This window comes from Marmota flaviventris, chromosome 4 (genome assembly GCF_047511675.1).
Source record: "Marmota flaviventris isolate mMarFla1 chromosome 4, mMarFla1.hap1, whole genome shotgun sequence".
Taxonomy (NCBI): Eukaryota; Metazoa; Chordata; class Mammalia; order Rodentia; family Sciuridae; genus Marmota; species Marmota flaviventris.
Genome location: NC_092501.1, coordinates 85,243,227 through 85,256,412, shown reverse-complemented (window position 1 = coordinate 85,256,412; position 13,186 = coordinate 85,243,227). Strand labels below are relative to the sequence as shown.

Sequence of the window (13,186 nt, the reverse complement as noted above, 5' to 3'; positions counted from 1 at the left end):
CTCATGGGGTGGGGGGGGGGAGGGCGAAGGGCCATGTCAGGGCAGAAGAAAGGACAGCAGAGACAACTCCTGCTCTTTCACTGTGCTCAGTGCTGCATTGCTCCCAGGCACAGCCCTCTGCAGCTTGACCTATCAGGAGAGCCTTGTTTCCCTAGATACTGTCTTTTAACTCTTGTAGCAAAAAAGAGCATTGCCCTTAGCCACTTCCTGGGAACAGGGTATACATTCATCTGAAGAAGAGAACTAAAAATCCACATTGTTTTTTATCATTTATGACCAAACAAATTCATACATGGCTAAATCCTCTAGGATATGGTGGAAAATTACCCTAAAAAGTCCCTAACATTGCAGAAACGAGGAGTCAAATGCAGACAGACTTGAAGCCCACCAGAAAGCCCCAATGGAATCACCAAGAGATTGATTGTCTCATCCTCTGTCGAGTCAGGGTAAAAATGTGAGTCAGCAAAGGCAGACTTGGTTTAAAATGGAATTTTTGCAAAATGAAAAAGTCAGGTGAAATCACGTATAAATCGACAGACAGAATCTACAGCATAGCAAGTATTGCTGATGTCATTACTGGCAGTACTGCTTCAGCACGATGTGTTGTAGAAAAGGTCACGGTCACCATAGCCAGTACTTGACCTCAAATGCACACCCTGTGATTGAATAGGTGTATAAAATGCATTTTATTCAGCACATAAAGGTAAAGCTAAAAGTGAGTGCCACTCATTGTGCATATGTGTATAATTAAAGACTTCCATGGAAAATGTACAATAGTAAAAATACTCTGTTTCAGATTAAATAAGAAAAAAACCTTATTTCCTCAGCGTTCCAAAGCCCTCTGTGTTATACAAGTCTTTGTCATTTACTTTGCTGAAATCCCTCATGCATGTTTTGTTCATCTTTGACTCCCCCATTCAAATAGGTTCTAGACCATGGATAATAAGGTATTTAATAGAGACTGAACACTTTAATAACTTTGGTCAATTTCCAAGTAATAAAAACACACATTCTTTTATTAGCATATCTAGAATCCAGTTGATCCAGCCTCAGATTTCAGTCTACCAAACAGCAGAGCTAATTGTGGGAAGCAGATGTTTGTGGGGGGTTGCACTAGAACAGAAGTTCCTTGGACTCTTAGGTTTCCCTTTAAAAAAGCTCAATTTATCTCAAAGATAAGATTTTATATAAAAATAATATAATATATGGTTAAACTGTATGGTATGTGAATTATATCTCAGTAAAGCTGTTAAAATTAATATTAAAATTCTATAATTAAAATATATCTAGCTTGATATTAGATGACTGATATCAAGTGGCTCTGAGGAGGGATAAATAATATTTATTCATTTGTTTAAAAAATAGCTTTATGAGGGGGAGTCCATCCTATACAGCCATGCCAGAGGCTTGCTTGCCTGTCACCTAACCTCTGAGTTGGGATTGTTAACTCATGCTTGATCCCGTGTAAGAAGAAAGAAACTGAGGCTTCAAGAGGGTAAACGTCAGAATGAGTATACTGTATGTCACTTTTCAAAATCAACTCTTGACTCCAAATAAATTCATTTAAAATCTGGGTATTAGCTTGTTTTTAATTCTTAGGAGGGTCTCTGGGAAATAGGAACATGAGTTGGACACAAATATGTTCTTCATGGTAAGAATTTTCTTATGATGGTCACTTAGCATAAACATTTAAAAAATAAAACATCGACAGTAAAACCTAGTGGGGTGTTTGGCATGATTCCTGGAAAACTGATAGTGATTGGTTTTATGTATTAAACTTAAAGAACTAACAAATTGATATCCTTACATGCAAAGTAACTATCGTTTAATTCATCAGTTAAGTTTGTTTATATAGTATTGCCAAATTTAGCAAATTAATTACAAGTATATGTGTCTGGTTAAGTTTGAATTTCAGATAAATAATAATTCATTAGTGTGTTTGTCTTATGCAATATTTCTTGTATTTTATCTTGCACCTATTGGTATTTTTAATGGTTAAATTTATCATTGTATTAAAAACAAGGAGAAAACCTGAGCTTCTATCTACCATTATGTACAAATTCCAGATACTTATAAAATTCAAATTAAAGCATTTAGTACTTTAATAAACTAAAGAGGCCTGTGAAACTTAAATGATATTAGGATGAATTTGACTTATATTAAAATGTTATCATTTCAGAACACATGAAGATTTTGTAGACTGCAAAGCCTTTAGATAAGAGACTGTCCTAGATAACAGACTCCTGATCTAATCCAGAGTAGAATGTTTAAAACAAATGTCCGTCTGGATGAAGCAATGCTATAAGTGAAACCAAAATTAGTCCTTACAAAACCAAGAGCAATCATGGCATCTTGGGTTTCAAATCACCATAAATTCTAAGTGCCTTGAGAAAGGACACAGCGGAAAGGACTAGAGCTCAGGGTTTTTAGTCTGAGAGTTTCAGCAAGAAAAGTGAATCCCAATATCACACTCATCAACATCTCCTTTAACAACTAAAAAATGGATAGGCTTCCACTATATCTTAATCTTATATTTTGTACTACAAAAAAAAATGGAACTGCCTGCTTCATAAGGCTATTGTGAGAATCAGAAGAGACAACCTAGGTAAAGATGTCTAATTGGATCAAGTAGTTCTTATAAACTGAGGATAGACCAAAGAATCACCCACTCACGGCACAAAGGAAATGTGAAGATTCTCTAACTCAGATCTCTTACCTTAGTATAAGGGTAAATGACTTTCTAATTGGCACAAAGAGAAGCCAAAGTAGCACTAGAGCCACATTCCATAATCAATAAAATGTAGTGCTTTTTCCAATTTCACTATGTTCCCTCTTAGGGTGCAACAGCTCCATCCTAAACATTGAAATCGAATGCAATATGCTAAATGTCAAGTTTAAGGAAAGAAAAGATGGCAAGGAGAAAGGAGATAGACACATAAAATAGAAATTAAAATAGTAACAGAATATACAAAAATTACATTGCCATTGACACTGTCCAAGACCAGAATAGCAACGGAATTATTCCAATTACAATTTGGCACATCTACATCAATCACATTTAAGGATCCTCCTTGGACTCATGATGGGAGTGGTCAATGTTGTCATCACTGCTACTATCATAGTGAACTTAAGGAAATCGGTCTTCCTTCCTCCAACAGAATACTCTTATGACAAAATTCGAAATTTAGCATTACTTTTATAAGTAAAAGTTGCTAGAACAGTGTTTATCCCATAGCAAAAACTGAACAGGTATATTTGAACTGATCATAGCTGATTAAGATTCACACAGTCAGAAGTTCATTCTTTTTGTGAACTAATATGTGAAACCACTTTTGCCTGGATCATGAATGGGTGGATAGTAGATGAATGGATTGAATGAGAAAATGTCAAAACACCAAATGATTACATTGTGTGAAGTATGTACTAGGCATCTTCATGCACATTTTCTGGTTTCAACTCTATGATAATTTTGTGAGCAAGAAATCCCATCATCTCTGACAGAGGAAGGAACTGAGACTTAGAGAAAGTAGGTGAATCCTCAGTGACTGCAGAGTGACAATATGTATGGCAGAGCAGAGATTTGAACCCAAGACTACAGAGGACAAATCCAGCACAAAGCAATAGTACCCAATGTGCTTCTGATCTTAGTTTTAAAAAACTGAAGAATATAAAACATTGCATTAACCATAGAAAAGTTTACAGAATTCAAGCAAGATATCCAAAAAAATATGGGAAGCTAGAAAATCTGGCTTGGTTTGTTTGAAGGATTTACAGAGCAAGTCTTCAGGGGAAAAGAGGAGAAAAATTATCCATCCAAAAATTCAGAGAAGGAAAACAAAGGACGAAAGGAATGACCAAGAATGAGAGAGACTTGTCATAGCATGAAGTGAGCCTTCATGGACAAGATTAAGGAATGAAAGCTGGTTAACCGAAAATAATACTATAGGAACTTAAGAACCAGGAATTAACCTAGTATGTATCAGGTTATCAATGAGTAGCTTAAAAAGTGATAGATTTACTTGTCATGTGACAAACAAAATGGGTTTTAGCATCAATTACTTTTGTTTGTGTTGGTGTAGAAATAAAGAGCTGGCCTTCCATATAATTTCTGGAAGCTAATGCTTGAGAAACACATGAAATCAATCTGTATTTTATCTTTTACTTAAATGGAAGAACCATCCATCTTCAGAGGCAGAATAAAATTAAAGCCAAAACAATTGCTATGTTAGAAAGAAAGTCAACCCTTTTCTCTGAGACATTAGCCTTGTTTTAAGGAAAAAAAGAAAAGGAAGGAAGAGAAGAAGGAAAGAAAGAAGTAATGAGATTTTCCTGCTTAAATTGGAATACTATCTAAGAATTGAGTAATCACTTATCAAAATGAAATTAAAGAAGAAAAAAATGTTTTTAACTAAAAGGATTCTCAAATATTATTATATAAGTCATGCATGCGATCGTTTAAAGACAGGCTGTTTAAAATGAGGACAACCACTATAAATTAAACAACAAGCTCCTTTGAGAACCCCACTTGATTGTTTCAAGACTCCTCACACTGTACTACAGCAATAGATCCATTGTGACCACACTCTGCAGCCCAGGGTGGCAATTAAAATGACAAAGCGGCTAGTCTGAGCATCTTGACCAGAGTGGATCTCTAGTAACGCTGCAGCTGGCGCTTCACCCACAAACCCGCGGGCAGCCAGCCCAAACTGAACATTTTTAAAAGAGCTCATTACTCACAGCTGCACCGCACACCTAAGAAGATGCTCTATCCTCTACCGAAGGCGAAGACCTTAAGGAAGGGGGTCCGGGATCCCCGCAAACGGCTGCAGAGACGGACCGACCCTGTTTCCCAGGAGCTCCCGGAGGACTGCAGGACCAATCCAACCGCGGAGCCTGAGATCTCTATAGGCTTCTTGTTCATGTCCCCTCCTCGTTTATTACCTCGTTGGAGCATCCGATACTTACTGGTCGCTGTCAGCATCACGCATCACGGTCTTCGTGCCTTTGTTTGCCTTTTGTACCATCAGCAGGTTCCAGCGTGACTGCCACCGCAGCCAGCCGCACTGGGTCCCAGCACTCGAATGCCGCAGAGTCAGTAGCTCCCCCTACCCAGCGGCCTTTTTTTTTTTTTAAAGAGATAGGCTGATCATCAACCTTAGGTTTCAGTAATGCTGCAGACACAGGATTGTAACAGTTGAGAGATTTTTTAATTTTCTTCATTTTATCAGATGAGGTTGTTTGATGGAAGATTGACTCTATTAAACAATAACTGGGGCCTTAGACCTCAGGCTGGGTCTCCTTGACATCATGGGCAATGCAGAGTTGTGAGTAGGCAATGTCCAGTCAGGAAATCCTACAATTTATTACAAAGAAAAACAAAAATCCTAGCAATGCACTCACAGATAAAACACAACAACACGGTGTGTTTGCACCACGTGAATTTGTGTTATTTGGATTTAGGTACGAGGTTCCAAAGGTGAAAAACGAATAAGCATTCACTCAAAATGCTTTGTGAACTTGGAAATGCCATACAGTTGTATTTTTTAATGTCAATTTAATAAGAAGAATATTTGAAAAATAAATCAAATAGAACTTTATTTTCTTGCATATAAATGGGGGATCTGAAATCCCAATATCATCTGTTTTTATGGCTCTGCTCTCCTGAGCTCATGTACACTATATTCCTTATTGTAGTCTCCCAAGATTACTGCCTACTTTATCTGTATAAATCAAGAATTTAAGCTTATCTAGAATTGCTAGAGTTTGGAAGCTCCTCTTTGTTCTACCCCTGGGGAAAATACCTAATTCAGTTCAGCCAACTCCAGACCTGAAAGGTTCAGGTCATCTCCCTGAGGAAGAAGCAGGTCCCAAATGTCTGCACTGTCCTCAGAAAGAGAGTCCCCAATTCTCTGCAGTCTAACCCTACACGGGGCTGCAGCATAATACACCAATCTCACAGCCTTTCTTTTAGATCCAAGATTCACAGTTTCAAGTAGTGTCATCCCTGAGTATCTATAAGAGATCAGTTTCAGGAGCCTTGAATCCATGTATGCTCCAGTTCCTTATATAAAATAAAGTGTCTATGCATATCCTCCCTTGCATTTTAAATAATCTCTAGACGATTTGTAATATCTAATACGATGTTAATGCTATGTCAATAGTTGTTACAGGGCATTGTTTAGGGAATGATGACAAGGAAATAAGTCTGTACATGTTCAGTACAGGTGCAATTTTTTAAAAAATATTTTCTAAAAAATATTTTCTATCCGTGTTTGTTTCAATTCACAGTTGTAGAACTTGTGGATAAGAAGGGTGAACTGTTTGTAATTTCCTGGGAGACAGTAGTGAAATGACTTTTTCCAACAAAATTGATACATAACAAGTAAAATAACTTTATCAGAGAGCATGATGTCTTGAGGGGACCTTTGGATTCTTACCAAAGTGCTGCATGGGCCACCAGCAGTGTGGCCCTTGGTGGCATGCACCTATGTAGGTAAGCCTGCCTCCTTCCAGGCTACATCAGTTCTAAGTACCATTTCCCTTATCAAATTAATTAATGGTGCAACAATTGGATTGTAAGTTGTAAATATGTATAATTCCTCACTCCCATGAGTGAGAAAAGTGGGTTTTAAGGGAGACCGTTTTGTTTTGCTCAGTGTATGAGTGTTAGGATGCACAAGGCAGAAGCCAAGAGAAAAGTCTCTTGCAGGAAGCTAGAGAAGAGCTACATCATGCTGCACCAAAGGACTGCCCAGCTGGTGACAACTCTAGAGTGGAGGGAGGGATTCTCAGGATAGAAAAATCCAGGCAACTGACAGGTGTTTGAGAGACTGGCGAGAGGAAGGGAAGGAGAAGGGGGAAAAGAGTCGGGAAAGAGATAAGGACCGTACATTTTTAGAATGTCCTGCTATGGGTTGTGCAATATAATTCTGTCTTCAGTACTCTCATCATGAAAAAACTTCAGTAAAAAATTCCTGTTTGGGACCCAATGCTGAGTATACTTAGATTATGTCTTAGTCTGTTTTCTGTTGCTACAACAGAATACCCAAGTATGGGTAATTTAAAAAGAAAAGACCTCATGGTTTTGGAAGCTGTGTGGTTACATCGAGCGATGACTATATGTTGCTTCAACTCATAATGAAGGCACACGCAGGATTGCCAGCAACAAGGGGTAGCTTTACAACAACCCACTTTCCTGGTAACTAACCCAGTCCCACTAGAGTAAAGTCTCACTCACTATTTGAAGAAAAGCTTAACCCATCCACAAGATCTCCACTCCATAACCCAACACCTCCTACTAGGCCCCACCGCCCAGCACTTCTACACTGAGAATTAAGGCTTGACTTGAGTTTTGATGGGAATAGACCACATTCAAATCATTACAGGTGACAAAAAGGTTCCTGCTGGTTGAATGTGGAGCTCTACTCTCTGGGCCAGAGAGCTCCTCAGTGTGGAATGCCTGCCTATGGCCTCCTGCTCATGGTCCCTACCCCGCAGGGTGGCCCTTCATGTCCTGTAATCTCTCTTTGCTGCATCAGCCTTACCATCATCCAGAGGTAGGCTCTCCTCATCCCATGTGTAGGTGACTCCAGTTGATTTTTACTGTCTTAAATAAATATTTTAGTCATCAGAGGTAGCTCTTACACTGCTCCTGCTTCCCATTGGCCCTACGTGTTGACAGAAGGGGGTTCACAGGCTTCACTTTCAATGTGCACCCTCACAAGTGCATCCATTGTGAAGGGCCTCGAGATCTTACATTGCCCAGCATTTGGAGATACTTTTTGCATTTAAATGACAACATTTAGAATATTTCTTTTTCTTTTTTTAAATTGTTTTTTTTTTATTTTTTTAGTTGTAGATGGACACAATGCCTTTATTTATTTATTTTTCATTTGGTGCTGAGAATTGAACTCAGTGCCTCATGCATGCTAGGCAAGTGCTCTACCACTGAGCCACAATGCCAGATCTCTCTCTCTCTCTCTCTCTCTCTCTCTCTCTCTCTCTTTGGAATAGGGATTGAATCCAGGGCTTTGGGAATGTGAGGCAAGCTGCTTTGCTGTTGAGCTACATCCCAGCCCCTACAGTATTTCTTAAGTGACAGTTACTGTTTTATGCTGAGTACAAAGGCATTGTGTGTTTATACTGGAAAACCTGAGAAACATAGCTAGTAGTTTTACTATCCAAAATAACTTCTCTCAATCTTTTCAAAATTTATTTTAACTCATACATAAAATTATACATATTAATGGGGTGCCATGTAATGTTTTGATGCTTGTATATATTGTATAATGTTTAAATCAGGTTAAACGTGTGTATCTCCTCAAATATTTATCATTTTTTCTGGTGAAAACTTTCAAATCCTTTCTTCTAGGTTTTTGAAATGCATAGACTTTTATTGTTTTATATATAGTCATTCTACTGTGCCACCCCACATCAGCTGTGCTTGCTCCTAATTTTAACCTAGTACCCATTGATTGACCACACACACACACACATACACACACACACACACACTGATACACACACACTGATACACACATACATGCAGATTGTATATATACAAATCAGATATATACAGATTGGATTTGTGTGTTTATATACACATAATACATAAAGATAAAGTATACATTGAATATGCTATTAAATCTGTTTTTCCACTTAACATTATACTAAGAATATTTCCTTGGGTTGGAAATGTGACTCAGTGGTACAGCACCTGCCTAGCATGATCAAGGCTCTGGGTTTGATCCCCACTACTGACAAAAACAATAAAAAATAAAAATATTTTTCTTTTATTTCCTGAGACCAGGATCTCTTGGTCCTATTGCATTATGATCCTTTTTATTATACCATAATTTATTCAGCCTCCTCCTTATTTGGGGACTTCTAACTTGACATATGGTGTTTTCAGAAGGGTTAGACCATTTTGTCTACCAATTCACCTTGTATAAAGGTGCCCAGTGAAATATGGCTATTTAAAAATAGTCACATTATGTAGAGTTTAAATACCTCATGAGTAGTGCATAGTGTATACTTTTTACTGTCAATAAATTGCACAGATTTATTTCTAGCTTTGTATGCCTTCTGAATATGGTTTCGTTTGCACCACAAGCCCTTCACCCTGCCCTGGTCCAGATACAATGGCACACTTAATAAACCATCTGAGCACAGTTTATATTTGTGGCACTATTTATGGCATTTGAGTGTTGTCATCAAAAGATTTATACTTTGTCTTAAAAATGTTACAAAGCAAAATTTTCTGCATAATTAGCAAATCATGGATTTTCCACGTTCTGGGAATGATCGACTGCTAACCAGGACAGAGGTCAAGATGTCTGTGATGGTTTGTTCATGTGTCAGCTTGACTGGGCTGAGGATTACCCAGATAGCTGGTAAACATTATTTCTGGGTGTATTTGTGAGGGTGTTTATTGAAGAAATTAATATTTTAATTGTAAGACCAAATAAAGTAGATCTGTCCTTGACTTCCCATTACTATACCAAAAATCTAAGAAAATCAACTTACAAAGAAAAAATTGTGAACTTAAAAATAAAAAAATTATTTTGGTCCACAGTTTTAGAGGTTTCAGTCCATGATCTCTTGGTCCTATTGCTTCGTGATGAGGTAGAACCTCTTACCTCATGACCAGGGAGCAGAAAAGAAAGAGAAGGGTTTAGGTCTCACAATCCCCTTTGGAGGCATGACCCCCACCCCTATAACCCATAGACCTCAATCAGCCCTATCTCTAAAAGTTCCTACCAACTTCCATTAGCTCCAAGCTGGGTGCCAAGCTTTTAACATACAGGCTTGGGCAGGGGGGATGCTCTTAATATCCAAGCTATACTGACTCTCATCAGTGTTGAAAAGAACTATCCAATCTGTTACTACAAAAGACCTATAAAAATAGGGCCCAGAAATGAAACCACCATTTGACCCAGCTATCCCACTCCTCATTTAATACCAAAAGGACTTAAAAACAGCATACTACTGGGACGTAGCCACATCGTTGTGGAACCAACTTAGATGCCCTTCAGCAGATGGATTTAAAAAATGTGGTATATATACACAATAGAATATTACTGAGCATTAAAAGAGAATAAAACCATGGCATTTGCAGGGAAATGGATGGAATTAGAGAACATAACGCTAAGTGAAGTAAGCCAGTCCCAAAAAACCAAATGCCAAATGTTTTCTCTGATATAAGGATGCCGATATATATATATATATATATATATATATATATATATATATATATATATATATAATAGGATGGGGGGAGCATGGGAGGAATAGTCAAACTTTAGATAGGGCAAAGGGGAGGGAGGGGAAGAGAGGGGGCATGGTGGTAGGAAAGACGGTGGAATGAGATGGACATCATTACCCTAAGTATATGTATGAAGACATGAATAGTGTGACTCTACTTTGTATACAACCAGAGACATGAAAAATTGAACTCTATATGTGTAATATGAATTGAATTGCATTCTGCTGTCATATATAACAAATTAGAATAAATAAAATTTAAAAAAAGAGAGCCCAAAAGCCACAAGAAAAAGGCAGAGGAAGGCAAATTATTTCTCTCCTTTTCCTGGAGCTAGGATATCTGTGTTCTCTTGCCCTTGGATATCAGCTCTCTTCGTTCTCAGCACTTCAGACACCAGGACTTACACAACCAACCCTCTCCTAGCCCAAGGCTCTTCTGCTTTGGCCCTGTATTGGGACTTCCCTGGTTCTTAGGCTTGGATGGAACTATACCACCGACTTTCCTAGTTCTGTGACTTGTAGACAGCCATCAGACATCAGAAGATTTCTTGGCCTCCATAATGATATGAACCAAAACCTCAGACTTCTTTACATATCCTTTTGGTTCGGTTTCTTTGGAGAACTCTAATACAATGCCTTCACTTACCTTAAACTAACCTTAGAACTTGATGTAAGATAGTATTACCTGGTTCCACCGTTGTCCAGAACTATGAAGGCTCAGCCAGAGGATATGTCTCTCCCACTTGCCCAGAGCTTTCAAAGAGCTGGCACCACCAACACTCTGGCTTCTTCTCCTGGATCACTTTAGCCTTTGTTCAGACTGAGCCCAGACTTCCTTTCCAACTATGTCATATGGTAGAAGTTCTGTTCATGGCCTAGTGACCATGTGGCTTTCTTGGCTGTTTTCTACAAAGTTGCCTAAGTGTTACATTTTTATTAACTCAGAGAGGTCCACAGTTCCACCTGAGTGATATCAACTCAATCTCAGCATATACTGACCATTCTAGATTCTTAGCTTTAATACCTTTGCTGAAGGTTCTGTTAACTCACCTGCATCTCACGCCAGTACTCTCTATCTCAGTAACTACTCTTGGCTGCAAATAGACAGCCAGGAGTTCAGTCTCTGTAAGCCAGTAAATGTCTAGGTAAGTCAGTCAGTCATGTTTTTTGACCTTCCCTTTCTTTATCTGTGAAATGGGAATAGTGCTTTCTCATGTGGATATACCCAGTGTTTGGCACATAAGGGTTCAAATAACAGTTTATTGGTATATAGGTTTTTCTCTACTTTAAGACATTTTTCTAATTTAAAAATTATAATTTTAGGGAAAGGGACAAGACATTTCCTTAATAAACATTGAAGTCCTTTAACTAAATCTTTCAGGAAATTTTCATTTACATTTCTAACAATAGCAACAAACAATTCCACTGCATATTTAAAGAGGAACTTACAGACCCCGAAGATATGAGAGGTACTCCGTTATCAACAGAAAGAAGACCTCACATGCATTGTGGCTTCTCAGTAGAGGTGGGCCAGCATGTGACAGGCACAGCCATGTAACACATCCCTGACACAGCCCCCCAGCTTGTAGTCCTGGGTGGGCATACAGAAGGTTCACAGCCAAGACCAGCTGAACAGAGGAGACTCAAGGCAGAGCTCACTTCCTCAAGCCAATTTTGTCCTCAGGCCTCACAGTGTTAACAAGCCTGCTATGGGTTCCTTGAACTGCTAAGAAGTCAGTTCCTCGAAGCTCATCTCTGATTTATCCCCTGCAGTTTCCGAGGCAAAGACATAGAGGCAAACAGAGACAATCCCCACGCAGCTTCCTCATAAAGAGCTCTTCATACAAAGTTGAAACTGAATTCCTTTTGTCCCTGCTTCACAATACAAATCATATTACAAAGAAAAATTGCAGACTTTTTGTGTCTTAATTACAACATACCCAGTTTCTGCCACATGATGTGGTGTAGGCAAAATTATAATTGATTTTTTTTTAATCATTGATTCTTAAGGTAATGCTTGAGGCCAAGTGGTCACCTAAAAAAAAAGTGCACATCAATTTACAGAATCATCTACTCACTATAAAAGGAAGGCTATGTCAATAACCCAAATTTCCTTGGAGGCCACAAGATAAACAGACTTTATACAAGGAGCAGTTATCTTAGATCAGTTTCCCAGCCCCCACATTTAGAAAACATTTTTTTAAACAGAGCTCATTTCATGTAAATAAAAATCCACCATAACCCTACCACTAGGAAAAACACTATTAGTGTTTTAGTGATTGTAAATCATGTCAGGCCCTTCCCTGGGCATATATGTGCAAAAACAACTATTTATTTAATTATTTAGTGCCTTCTTTGTATAGGGCCCTATGCTATGCACCACAGAAAACAAATAGCAATAAATCAAATAGCAAGGGCCCACCTAGGGAAGCTTATGTTCTATCAAGGAGAGACCAACCACACACAAATAAACATACATGTCAAATGTTATACAGTAATATTAAGAAGAAAATTAAGTAAAGGAAGAAGATGGCAGTATGACATTGGAATATGCTAATTTAGACAAACAGCCAGCTCTGTCAAAAATTATTTATGGACATTTATCCTATACAAGTCTTATAAAGTATGGCATTTTCAGACTTAGAACTAGAATTAAAATTAGCAATTTAGTGACCTTAACGTGGACAATAGTCAAAGCAAAATCAAATACTAAGACAGCACTCAACATTTTTGTATACTTAGTTTTGTTTTTCTTTCACACTCAGTGTATGAACAGTGAATTTAAATTACATAAGTAACAGATTATTGTATTTTTCTTGCAAATGATCCAAAACTATAGCTAAAACAAATTTTGCATATATAAATAGCATATCTCCCATTTATTATCTCAGACTAAGTAACCATTATCATCAGTCATTCTTCT

General features: G+C 38.0%; 1 protein-coding gene across 4 annotated transcripts in view; it reads right to left on the bottom strand.

The window, feature by feature from the left end:
- Positions 1 to 11,047, bottom strand: part of Sacs (sacsin molecular chaperone) — a 99,156-nt gene extending 88,109 nt beyond the window's left edge. Inside the window, exons 1-2 of one of the 4 annotated variants that reach the window (XM_071611326.1) lie at positions 10,949 to 11,047; positions 4,966 to 5,353 (exon numbers count right to left, since the gene is read on the bottom strand). The gene's annotated coding sequence lies outside the window, so the exon portion shown is untranslated. Of the gene's footprint in view, positions 1 to 4,965; positions 5,354 to 10,920 lie in introns of all 4 variants that reach the window. The other 3 variants (XM_071611327.1, XM_071611329.1, XM_027941607.2) reach the window with 3 other exon arrangements.
- Positions 11,048 to 13,186: the final 2,139 nt, after the last annotated feature.